The 12,920-nt window shown below is 39.9% G+C and overlaps 1 protein-coding gene across 1 annotated transcript in view; it reads left to right on the forward strand.

Moving 5' to 3' along the window:
* LOC144002077 (SWI/SNF-related matrix-associated actin-dependent regulator of chromatin subfamily B member 1-like) overlaps positions 1-12,920 on the forward strand; it is a 197,591-nt gene that overhangs the window by 143,888 nt on the left and 40,783 nt on the right. The window lies entirely within an intron of this gene.

Consider the following 12,920-nt stretch of genomic DNA (forward strand, 5'->3'; position numbering starts at 1 on the left):
TTCCTGTTGAAATCAGGTCACTTCCTATTGAAAATGGGTCACTTCCTGTTGATATTAGGTCACTTCCTGTTGAAATCCGGTCACTTCCTGTTGATTTTAGGTCAGTTCTGGGTCACTTCCTGTTGAAATTAGGTCACTTCCTATTCAAATTAAGTCACTTCCTGTTGATATCAGGTCATTTTTAGGTCATTTTCTGCTGAAATTATGTCACTTCCTGTTGAATTTAGGTCTGACTGGGTCACTTCCTGTTGCAATTAGGTCTATCCCTGTCATACCTAATCAATTGGCCAAGATGGCCGCCACTCAGGGGCCGAGAATCCTGGGTGCACCTCAACAATTGGACAAGATGGCCGCCACTCTGTGTGTGCGCAGTGGTGCTGAAGTCCCTGGCCTAGCGAATGAATTGGCCAAGATGGCCGCCGCACTGTGTGGGCAGTAGTGTGAGAATCCCTGGCCTAACCAATCAATTGGCCAAAATGGCCGCCGCTCTGCATGGACAGTAGTGTGAGAATCCCTGGCCTAGCCAATCAATTGGCCAAGATGGCTGCCACTCTGTATGGACAGTAGTGTGAGAATCCCTAGCCCAGCTAATCAATTGGGCAAGATGGCCGCCGCTGTGTGTGGGCAGTAGTGTGAGAATCCCTGGCCTAGCTAATCAATTGACCAAAATGGCCGCCGCTCCATGCGGGCAGAGGCCGAGAATCCTGGGTGCACCTCAACAATTGGCCAAGATGGCCGCCACTCTGTGTGGGCAGTAGTGTGAGAATCCCTGGCCTAGCCAATCAATTGGCCAAGATGGCCGCCACTCTGTATGGACAGTAGTGTGAGAATCCCTGGCCAAGCTAATCAATTGGCCAAGATGGCCGCCGCTCTGTATGGGCAGTAGTGTGAGAATCCCTGGCCAAGCTAATCAATTGGCAAAGATGGCCGCCGTTCTGTATGGACAGTAGTGTGAGAATCCCTGGCCAAGCTAATCAATTGGCCAAGATGGCCGCCGCTGTGTGTGGGCAGTAGTGTGAGAATCCCTGGCCTACCTAATCAATTGACCAAAATGGCCGCCGCTCCATGCGGGCAGAGGCCGAGAATCCTGGGTGCACCTCAACAATTGGCCAAGATGGCCGCCACTCTGTGTGGGCAGTAGTGTGAGAATCCCTGGCCTAGCTAATCAATTGGCCAAGATGGCCGCCGCTCTGTGTGGGCAGTAGTGTAGGAATCCCTGGCCTAGCTAATCAATTGGCCAAGATGGCCGCCACTGTGTGTGGGAGGTGGTGGGGAAATTCCAGGCGTAGATGACAACAAGCAGCTATGACTGGCTGAGGAAGTTGCTGTGCAGAAGTGAGAGAGTGGGCAGAATAGCTCAAAAAGCACCATTTAAATAGCAGTTCATTACATTACATTTCATAAACAAAAATATAATATTGTGCTTTGATTTTTTTTTATTAAACGAAAATAGGGAATGATCTGAAGAGTTTAAAATTCGAATGGTTTTAATTGATCAAGAAATGTGGAAGTTAAGCCATAATCACTAAACTGAAAATAGGTTACTGTCACTTTAACAAATATGCGCATTCACGCACACACATTTCGTAATTACCAGGTGGGCGAAAATTTTGCTTCAATTGAGTTCTATGAGAAAGCGCACACCTCGAACAAAAGGCTCTCACGACTCAACGGTTTAAGATACAGATTTCAAATGCCCCGTTAGAACGGCAAGGGTTTGGGGAACGCAAGCATGTTCTCATTTTTTAAATCGGATGAAAAATGACCAAATTAGAGCAGGTTGAAAATGTGTGACTTTTAAAACAATGACAAAAAAAGGCGGCGAAAATAACATGGGGCTGAATGGGCGAAAAAGTGCGACTTCCCCTCGCTTGAAGTCAAATAAAAGGTGCTAAATGACACCTTTGCCGCACAAAAGTGGGTTTGTCAGAAAGAAGACCCTTGTGACTACAAAATGTCCAAATTTGATGTTTAATGAGCAAATATTGTGGCCACGGTGACGAGTTGAAGTGAAATTTTTCGAAATAATTTTTTTTGTCTCTCCACTCTAACGCTGATTGCCCCACTCTAGCAGACGCAATACACACTAATGTAAAAAGCCTTTTTTTCTTTATTTCGCACCCTGTCTTTGAACCCGCACAGGAGGGAGCGCTTACATTTCTAAAAAAAAATTTCAACACAGAGCTAAAGATGGGAAAAATTGCAACAAAATGAGCTAAAAATCGTCTCGGTCGGTCAATGTATGTGCGCGTAGCGTAGCTTCGAAAAAGGTGTTAAATTTGTCGATGTTTTTTCCCCCCTTCTCCATTCATTCCTATGGGACTTTTTGGCGGGGTTTTTGGGAAATTGTGTTGCCATGGTAACTCGAAATTCCGAAAAAAAAAGGTTCCCCGCCGAGTCAGATCGAGACACATCTTTTGATACCTCACTTGTGCCGGTACATTCAACGGTACGGCCCGCATTTTTTCTGAAAAATCGGTGGAATAATTAAAAAAAATAACTAGAAAAAAAAATTTCCCGTGGAAATTTTGGATGTGACTGCTGACTCTTGCAAGGCGGAAAGCCGAATGCACTCTGGGTCACTTCCTACATGTTAACTTTGCAGGAGGATTAGCATGCTAAGCTAACATTAGCATTAGCGTGCTAACTTAGCATGATCATTAGCATGCTAAGCTAACATTAGCATTAGCATGCTAACTTAGCATTACCATGCTAACTTAGCATTAGCACTAACATGCTAACTTAGCATTAGCATGCTAACGTAGCATTAGCATGCTAAACTTAGCATTAGGAAAAAAAAAATAAAAAAAAAAAAAAAAAAAAAGAAAAAAAAAAAATAAATAAAAAAAAAATAATAAAAAATAAAAATAAAAAAAAAAAAAAAAAAAAAAAACTTAGCATTAGCATGCTAACGTAACATTAGCATGCTAACTTAGCATTAGCATTAACATGCTAACTTAGCATTAGCATGCTAACGTAGCATTAGCATGCTAAACTTAGCATTAGGGGAAAAAAAAAATTAAAAAAAAAAAAAAAGAAAAAAAAAATAATTAAAAAAAAAAAAGAAAAAAAAAAGAAAAAAAAAAAAAAAGAAAAAAAAAACTTAGCATTAGCATGCTAACGTAACATTAGCATGCTTGAGGCAGTTGCTGTGCAGAAGTGAGAGAGTGGGCAGAATAGCTCAAAAAGCACCATTTAAATAGCAGTTCATTACATTACATTTCATAAACAAAAATATTATATTGTGCTTTGATTTTTTTTTATTAAGCGAAAATAGGGAATGATCTGAAGAGTTTAAAATTCGAATGGTTTTAATTGATCAAGAAATGTGGAAGTTAAGCCATAATCACTAAACTGAAAATGGGTTACTGTCACTTTAACAAATATGCGCATTCACGCACACACATTTCCTAAGTACCAGGTGGGCGAACATTTTGCTTGCTTCAATTGAGTTCTATGAGAAAGCGCACACCTCGAACAAAAGGCTCTCACGACTGAACGGTTTAAGATACAGATTTCAGAAATGCCCCGTTAGAACGGCAAGGCTTTGGGGAACGCAAGCATGTTCTCATCTTTTAAATCGGATAAAAAATGACCAAATTAGAGCAGGTTGAAAACGTGTGACTTTGAAAAAAAATGACAAAAAAAGGCGGCGAAAATAACATGGGGCTCAATGGGCGAAAAAGTGCGACTTCCCCTCGCTTCAAGTCAAATAAAAGGTACTAAATGACACCTTTGCCGCACAAAAGTGGGTTTGTCAGAAAGAAGACCCTTGTGACTACAAAATATCCAAATTTGATGTTTACTGAGCAAATATTGTGGCCACGGTGACGAGTTGAAGTGAAATTTTTGGAAAGAATTTTTTTTGTCTCTCCACTCTAGCGCTGATTGCTCCACTCTAGCAAACGCAATACACACTAATGGAAAGAGCCTCTTTTTCTTCATTTCACACCCTGTCTTTGAACCCGCACAGGAGGGAGCGCTTACATTTCTTAAAAAAAATTTCAACACAGAGCTAAAGATGGGAAAAATTGCAACAAAATGAGCTAAAAATCGTCTCGGTCGGTCAATGTATGTGCGCGCAGCGTGGCTTCGAAAAAGGTGTTAAATTTGTGGAGGTTTTTTCCCCTTCTCCATTCATTCCTATGGGACTTTTTGGGGGGGTTTTTGGGGAATTGCGTCGCCATGGTAACTCGAAATTCCGAAAAAAAATGGTACCCCGCCGAGTCAAATCGAGACGCATCTTTTGATACCTCACTTGTGCCGGTACGTTCTACGGTACGACCCGCATTTCGTCTGAAAAAATGTGAAGAATAAGACATAATAATAACTAGAAAAATTCCCGCGGAAATTTTGGATGTGACTGCTGACTCTTGCAAGGTGGAAAGCCGAATGCACTGGTCCGTTCTGCAAAGTTAGCATTAATTGATCAAGAAATGTGGAAGTTAAGCCATAATCAATAAATTGAAAATGGGTTACTGTCACTTTAACAAATATGCGCATTCACGCACACACATTTCGTAATTACCAGGTGGGCGAACATTTTGCTTCAATTGAGTTCTATGAGAAAGCGCACACCTCGAACAAAAGGCTCTCACGACTCAACGGTTTAAGATGCAGATTTCAGAAATGCCCCGTTAGAACGGCAAGGCTTTGGGGAACGCAAGCATGTTCTCATTTTTTAAATCGGATAAAAAATGACCAAATTAGAGCAGGTTGAAAACGTGTGACTTTTAAAAAAATGACAAAAAAAGGCGGCGAAAATAACATGGGGCTCAATGGGCGAAAAAGTGCGACTTCCCCTCGCTTCAAGTCAAATAAAAGGTACTAAATGACACCTTTGCCGCACAAAAGTGGGTTTGTCAGAAAGAAGACCCTTGTGACTACAAAATATCCAAATTTGATGTTTACTGAGCAAATATTGTGGCCACGGTGACGAGTTGAAGTGAAATTTTTCGAAAGAATTTTTTTTGTCTCTCCACCCTAGCGCTGATTGCTCCACTCTAGCAAACGCAATACACACTAATGTAAAAAGCCTTTTTTTCTTCATTTCACACCCTGTCTTTGAACCCGCACAGGAGGGAGCGCTTACATTTCTTAAAAAAAATTTCGACACAGAGCTAAAGATGGGAAAAATTGCAACAAAATGAGCTAAAAATCGTCTCGGTCGGTCAATGTATGTGCGCGCAGCGTGGCTTCGAAAAAGGTGTTAAATTTGTCGATGTTTTTTCCCCTTCTCCATTCATTCCTATGGGACTTTTTGGCGGGGTTTTTGGGAAATTGCGTCGCCATGGTAACTCGAAATTCCGAAAAAAAATGGTACCCCGCCGAGTCAGATCGAGACGCATCTTTTGATACCTCACTTGTGCCGGTACGTTCAACGGTACGACCCGCATTTTGTCTGAAAAATTCCGGTTAATAAAGAAAAATAAGAAAAATAGGTAGGAGGATTAGCATGCTAAGCTAACATTAGCATTAGCGTGCTAACTTAGCATGATCATTAGCATGCTAAGCTAACATTAGCATTAGCATGCTAACTTAGCATTACCATGCTAACTTAGCATTAGCATTAACATGCTAACTTAGCATTAGCATGCTAACGTAGCATTAGCATGCAAAACTTAGCATTAGGAAAAAAAAAAATTAAAAAAAAAAAAAAAAAAAAAGAAAAAAAAAAAAAAATAAAAATAAAAAAAAAACTTAGCATTAGCATGCTAACGTAACATTAGCATGCTAACTTAGCATTAGCATTAACATGCTAACTTAGCATTAGCATGCTAACGTAGCATTAGCATGCTAAACTTAGCATTAGGAAAAAAAAAATAAATAAAAAAAAAAAAAAAGAAAAAAAAAATAATAATTAAAAAAAAAAAAAGAAAAAAAAAATAATAATTAAAAAAAAAAAAAGAAAAAAAAAATAAAAAAATAAAAAAGAAAAAAAAAACTTAGCATTAGCATGCTAACGTAACATTAGCATGCTTGAGGCAGTTGCTGTGCAGAAGTGAGAGAGTGGGCAGAATAGCTCAAAAAGCACCATTTAAATAGCAGTTCATTACATTACATTTCATAAACAAAAATATTATATTGTGCTTTGATTTTTTTTTATTAAGCGAAAATAGGGAATGATCTGAAGAGTTTAAAATTCGAATGGTTTTAATTGATCAAGAAATGTGGAAGTTAAGCCATAATCACTAAACTGAAAATGGGTTACTGTCACTTTAACAAATATGCGCATTCACGCACACACATTTCCTAAGTACCAGGTGGGCGAACATTTTGCTTGCTTCAATTGAGTTCTATGAGAAAGCGCACACCTCGAACAAAAGGCTCTCACGACTGAACGGTTTAAGATACAGATTTCAGAAATGCCCCGTTAGAACGGCAAGGCTTTGGGGAACGCAAGCATGTTCTCATTTTTTAAATCGGATAAAAAATGACCAAATTAGAGCAGGTTGAAAACGTGTGACTTTTAAAAAAAATGACAAAAAAAGGCGGCGAAAATAACATGGGGCTCAATGGGCGAAAAAGTGCGACTTCCCCTCGCTTCAAGTCAAATAAAAGGTACTAAATGACACCTTAGCCGCACAAAAGTGGGTTTGTCAGAAAGAAGACCCTTGTGACTACAAAATATCCAAATGTGATGTTTACTGAGCAAATATTGTGGCCACGGTGACGAGTTGAAGTGAAATTTTTCGAAAGAATTTTTTTTTGTCTCTCCACTCTAGCGCTGATTGCTCCACTCTAGCAAACGCAATACACACTAATGTAAAGAGCCTCTTTTTCTTCATTTCACACCCTGTCTTTGAACCCGCACAGGAGGGAGCGCTTACAGTTCTTAAAAAAAATTTCAACACAGAGCTAAAGATGGGAAAAATTGCAACAAAATGAGCTAAAAATCGTCTCGGTCGGTCAATGTATGTGCGCGCAGCGTGGCTTCGAAAAAGGTGTTAAATTTCCCCCCTTCTCCATTCATTCCTATGGGACTTTTTGGGGGGTTTTTTGGGGAATTGCGTCGCCATGGTAACTCGAAATTCCGAAAAAAAATGGTACCCCGCCGAGTCAAATCGAGACGCATCTTTTGACACCTCACTTGTGCCGGTAGGTTCTACGGTACGACCCGTATTTCGTCTGAAAAAATGTGAAGAATAAGACGTAATAATAAAAATAATAATAATAAACGCTTTTCCTGGATGGATACTAATATGTGACTGCTTTGCAGCAGTCACATAATAAACGCTTTTTCTGGATGGATACTAATATGTGACTGCTTTGCAGCAGTCACATAACTAGAAAAAAAAATTTCCCGTGGAAATTTTGGATGTGACTGCTGACTCTTGCAAGGCGGAAAGCCGAACGCACTCTGGGTCACTTCCTACATGTTAACTTTGCAGGAGGATTAGCATGCTAAGCTAACATTAGCATTAGCGTGCTAACTTAGCATGATCATTAGCATGCTAAGCTAACATTAGCATTAGCATGCTAACTTAGCATTAGCATGCTAACTTAGCATTAGCATTAACATGCTAACTTAGCATTAGCATGCTAACGTAGCATTAGCATGCTAAACTTAGCATTAGGAAAAAAAAAAAAAATTAAAAAAAAAAGTAAAATAAAAAAGAAATAAAAAAAAAATAAAAAAAAATAAAAAAATAAAAAAATAAAAAAATAAAAAATAAAAAAAAACCTTAGCATTAGCATGCTAACGTAACATTAGCATGCTAACGTAGCATTAGCATGCTAACTTAGCATTAGCATGCTAACGTAACATTAGCATGCTAACGTAACATTAGCATGCTAACTTAACATTAGCATGCTCAGCTAACATTAGCATGCTAACTTAGCACTAGCATGCTCACTTCCTGGTGAAATCAGGTCACTTCCTGTTGAAGTCGGGTCAATTCCTGTTGATATTAGGTCACTTCCTGTTGAAATCCGGTCACTTCCTGTTGATTTTAGGTCAGTTCTGGGTCACTTCCTGTTGAAATTAGGTCACTTCCTGTTCAAATTAAGTCACTTCCTGTTGATATCAGGTAATTTTTAGGTCATTTCCTACTGAAATTAAGTCACTTCCTGTTGAATTTAGGTCTGTCTGGGTCACTTCCTGTTGAAATTAGGTCAATCCCTGTCATACCTAATCAATTGGCCAAGATGGCCGCCACTCAGGGGCCGAGAATCCTGGGTGCACCTCAACAATTGGACAAGATGGCCGCCACTCTGTGTGGGCAGTAGTGTGAGAATCCCTGGCCAAGATGGCCGCCGCTCTGTATGGGCAGTAGTGTGAGAATCCCTGGCCAAGATGGCCGCCGCTCTGTATTGATAGTAGTGTGAGAATCCCTGTCCAAGATGGCCCCCGCTCTGTATGGGCAGTAGTGTGAGAATCCCTGGCCAAGATGGCCGCCGCTCTGTATGGACAGTAGTGTGAGAATCCCTGGCCAAGATGGCCGCCGCTCTGTATGGACAGTAATGTGAGAATCCCTGGCCAAGATGGCCGCCACTGTGTGTGGGCGGTGGTGGGGAAATTCCAGGCGTGGATGACAACAAGCAGCTCTGATTGGCTGAGGCAGTTGCTGTGCAGAAGTGAGAGAGTGGGCAGAATAGCTCAAAAAGCACCATTTAAATAGCAGTTCATTACATTACATTTCATAAACAAAAATATTATATTGTGCTTTGATTTTTTTTTATTAAGCGAAAATAGGGAATGATCTGAAGAGTTTAAAATTCGAATGGTTTTAATTGATCAAGAAATGTGGAAGTTAAGCCATAATCACTAAACTGAAAATGGGTTACTGTCACTTTAACAAATATGCGCATTCACGCACACACATTTCCTAAGTACCAGGTGGGCGAACATTTAGCTTCAATTGAGTTGTATGAGAAAGCGCACACCTCGAACAAAAGGCTCTCACGACTCAACGGTTTAAGATACAGATTTCAGAAATGCCCCGTTAGAACGGCAAGGCTTTGGGGAACGCAAGCATGTTCTCATTTTTTAAATCGGATAAAAAATGACCAAATTAGAGCAGGTTGAAAACGTGTGACTTTTAAAAAAAATGACAAAAAAAGGCGGCGAAAATAACATGGGGCTCAATGGGCGAAAAAGTGCGACTTCCCCTCGCTTCAAGTCAAATAAAAGGTACTAAATGACACCTTTGCCGCACAAAAGTGGGTTTGTCAGAAAGAAGACCCTTGTGACTACAAAATATCCAAATTTGATGTTTACTGAGCAAATATTGTGGCCACGGTGACGAGTTGAAGTGAAATTTTTGGAAAGAATTTTTTTTGTCTCTCCACTCTAGCGCTGATTGCTCCACTCTAGCAAACGCAATACACACTAATGGAAAGAGCCTCTTTTTCTTCATTTCACACCCTGTCTTTGAACCCGCACAGGAGGGAGCGCTTACATTTCTTAAAAAAAATTTCAACACAGAGCTAAAGATGGGAAAAATTGCAACAAAATGAGCTAAAAATCGTCTCGGTCGGTCAATGTATGTGCGCGCAGCGTGGCTTCGAAAAAGGTGTTAAATTTGTGGAGGTTTTTTCCCCTTCTCCATTCATTCCTATGGGACTTTTTGGGGGGTTTTTTGGGGAATTGCGTCGCCATGGTAACTCGAAATTCCGAAAAAAAATGGTACCCCGCCGAGTCAAATCGAGACGCATCTTTTGATACCTCACTTGTGCCGGTACGTTCTACGGTACGACCCGCATTTCGTCTGAAAAAATGTGAAGAATAAGACATAATAATAATAATAATAATAATAAACGCTTTTCCTGGATGGATACTAATATGTGACTGCTTCGCAGCAGTCACATAACTAGAAAAAAAATTCCCGCGGAAATTTTGGATGTGACTGCTGACTCTTGCAAGGTGGAAAGCCGAATGCACTGGTCCGTTCTGGGTCACTTCCTACATGTTAACTTTGCATTAGGATTAGCATGGTAAGCTAACATTAGCATTAGCGTAATAACTTAGCATGATCATTATCATGCTAAGCTAACATTAGCATTAGCTTCCTAACTTAGCATTAGCATGCTAACTTAGCATTAGTATTAGCATGCTAACTTAGCATTAGCATGCTAATTTAGTATTAGCATGCTAATTTAGCATTAGCATGCTAACGTAGTGTCAACTTCCGCTTACCCGCAGGACTTAAATCGGGAAATATGTCCTGATCGACTCTCCAATTAAAGGGTTAGAAATTCCCCTTTTTCCTCACCAGCTCTAAGGCGTCAACGTGAGGAGACGGGAATTAAATAAGCCGATATATCAAAGTGGATTCACCTAGGTTTGTTCACTGTCATCTTATCATGAGGCCAATCCGTTTTCATACACCTATCAATCCTGAGTGAGTAACCACACACACAGAGCCCAGGAATGCTAGCATGTACACCTCACTTCATTGGCAGCTCCACTTCTCTGAGTTGTTTGCATTTGTTATTGACCTAGTAATTTAATAATCCTTGTTAGGATCATACGGATTTGTTACATATCAAGCAGGAGTATTTGACTTATATTAATACAGATGGAAGCATTGGTTAGAGGTTATTCAAATGCACTTACCTTCCTCCAAACGTCCGTTACTGTTGTCCGTCTTGGAAAAAATAATGAGGTGGACTCATAAAATGTCTGGAATAAATAAAATAAAATCAAAAAAAAATAATGAGGGCTCATCAAACGTCCCAAATAAAATCATAAACAAACATTAAGGTCTTATAAAACGACCAACTTATAAAAATAAAATCATAAGCAAATAAAAAGGTCTTATAGAACGACCTCAAATAAATAAAATAAAATCATAAACAAATGAGGTCTTATAGAACGACCTCGGACTTATTAAAACGTCCAAAAATAAATATAATAAAATCAAAACAATATGAGACAAGATAGTAGAATGATTAATACGAACCTTGTCTTTTAAATAATATTATTAACAATAATAAGACAACCAATATAAATCAAAAATCACATTTAATGATAAAACTTTAAATCAATCAAAATAAAATAAAATAAAATAAAATAGAAAATTAAGAATAATATAAACCTTTTACAAAAGCTTTCTGAGATTGATCATTTCTCAAAAAAGCTTAAGACCTGATCGACAATAAGATGTTTTTGGCTGAAAATAATTTTGAAGATATGAGAGTGTATTAAATGGCCCCCACCCTAACACGCGATTAGTCATTCATATCCTCCTTTTATACATCATTATTGTTAAAAGAATTGTACATTACCAATTAATGAAGAAAGGGTCCAACCACGGCTTAATCCCAGTCCTTCGTAAAAATCCAAAGTCCAGGCAGGCAGTTATATTCCATCTTCGAAAATACACTCTGTCCAGATACATCGCAGGGTGAAAAGGGCGTAGCTCAGAGTTGGTGACGGCTTTTTATACTCTTGGGCCACACCACTGACTCCTTCCGGTGAATGTCCCTCCGCGCACCTTCTCATATCAAAGCGCACTTGCTGGGACTCATTTCCAGTAATCTTCCACAGACGAGCCATGAAGCTGAGTCATGAGGTCATACATTCCTTACAAATGTGTCATGGATACACAGCGTTGCATGATGAGTCATACATGAAAATATGTCAAGGTCTTCAGCTCTATTCGACAAATGATGAACGTTAAAATAAATAAAATCATATATATATTAATTAAGCAAGCATGAATAACATATATATACATGACATGTTAAATCCCAAATTCTCTCAGCTTGAACTTAACAGGTTAATTCTAATCTCTGTTGCACATCTTGTATATATCTTTGTTAAATCAAACAATACATACAGATAATCTTTTCAATGCAGTTACAGCAATATTATCAGCGATAAAAGACAGTATCGCTTATAAATGAAAGAAAAGAAAAAGAAAGACAGGAAAACTTCATAGTTGGCTTTCAATGTGTTACAAACATTGATCCAAAAATCAGGTTAACAATTATCGAATATAGATTGTGTTGTGTATTATTATTTAATTCAGGATATCATTTATTTATATTTAATTTGTATCTTATATGGAATGTCCGGGCAATGCTGAGTGGGTGGCTTAGTTGTACAGGTTTGGCGGCATCTGGTGGTTACTTTGAGGAATTACACCCAGAGGCCAAAGAATGATTCAGTCCTACAGACACCAATTGGTCTCTAACTAAGAATTGAGTCTAGCCCATTAATTTGCTATCTCATTTTACATGATATGGCGTTTCATCTGACCCTACTCAATCTACTCAATACAACACCCCCTCCTAGAGATCAATGGTGTCCAAACTGATCAACCTCAAAAGCCCCCAGCTCCAACCCGTCACCTGCATTCAACCCCCTTGTGTCCTCCGGCAACGGAGACACCGGGGATTCAGAAGGCAAGGAGTCGGACGGAGGATCAGTAAGAGGAGACCACAGGCCCAGTTCACCTATCATCAGGGAGGGAGATGACCCCGTTCCACCCCCATCCTCGCCTTGCACACCCTCCAGGTCATCAGTGGTCGATGTAACCGTGGGGGAGGGTGATCTCAACAGTGGCACAACCTTACCAACTGGAACATCCTGTCGGGCGGCTCTGGGTTCCCCAGGCTCGTCAACCCGGTCCAGGAAGGGCGAGGAGGGCGTTACAGGCTCGTAGGGCCACTCATCCTGATTGGATCCGACCTGTCTCAAAGGAGTGGCGGCTACACAGAAGCCAGCCAAGGTGTTGAATGTCAAGCGCCGAGCACCGTCAGGCAGGCGCCATATCATGCGCATCAAAGGGAAAGTTCCCCCGATAAATTCACCCTCAACGTTAAAATAATAACGTATCTCTTTCAAACGACTTTGAACCAAACCTTCCAACTTACTTGAGCCCGCGAAGTCAGCAAAGCCAGGCCATATCCAGGAACCACACAGGATATCAATGAAAAAATCACTGACGAAATTTAGAAAAAGCCCGTCTGGT

The sequence above is a fragment of the Festucalex cinctus genome, chromosome 15, assembly GCF_051991245.1.
Source record: "Festucalex cinctus isolate MCC-2025b chromosome 15, RoL_Fcin_1.0, whole genome shotgun sequence".
NCBI lineage: Eukaryota > Metazoa > Chordata > Actinopteri > Syngnathiformes > Syngnathidae > Festucalex > Festucalex cinctus.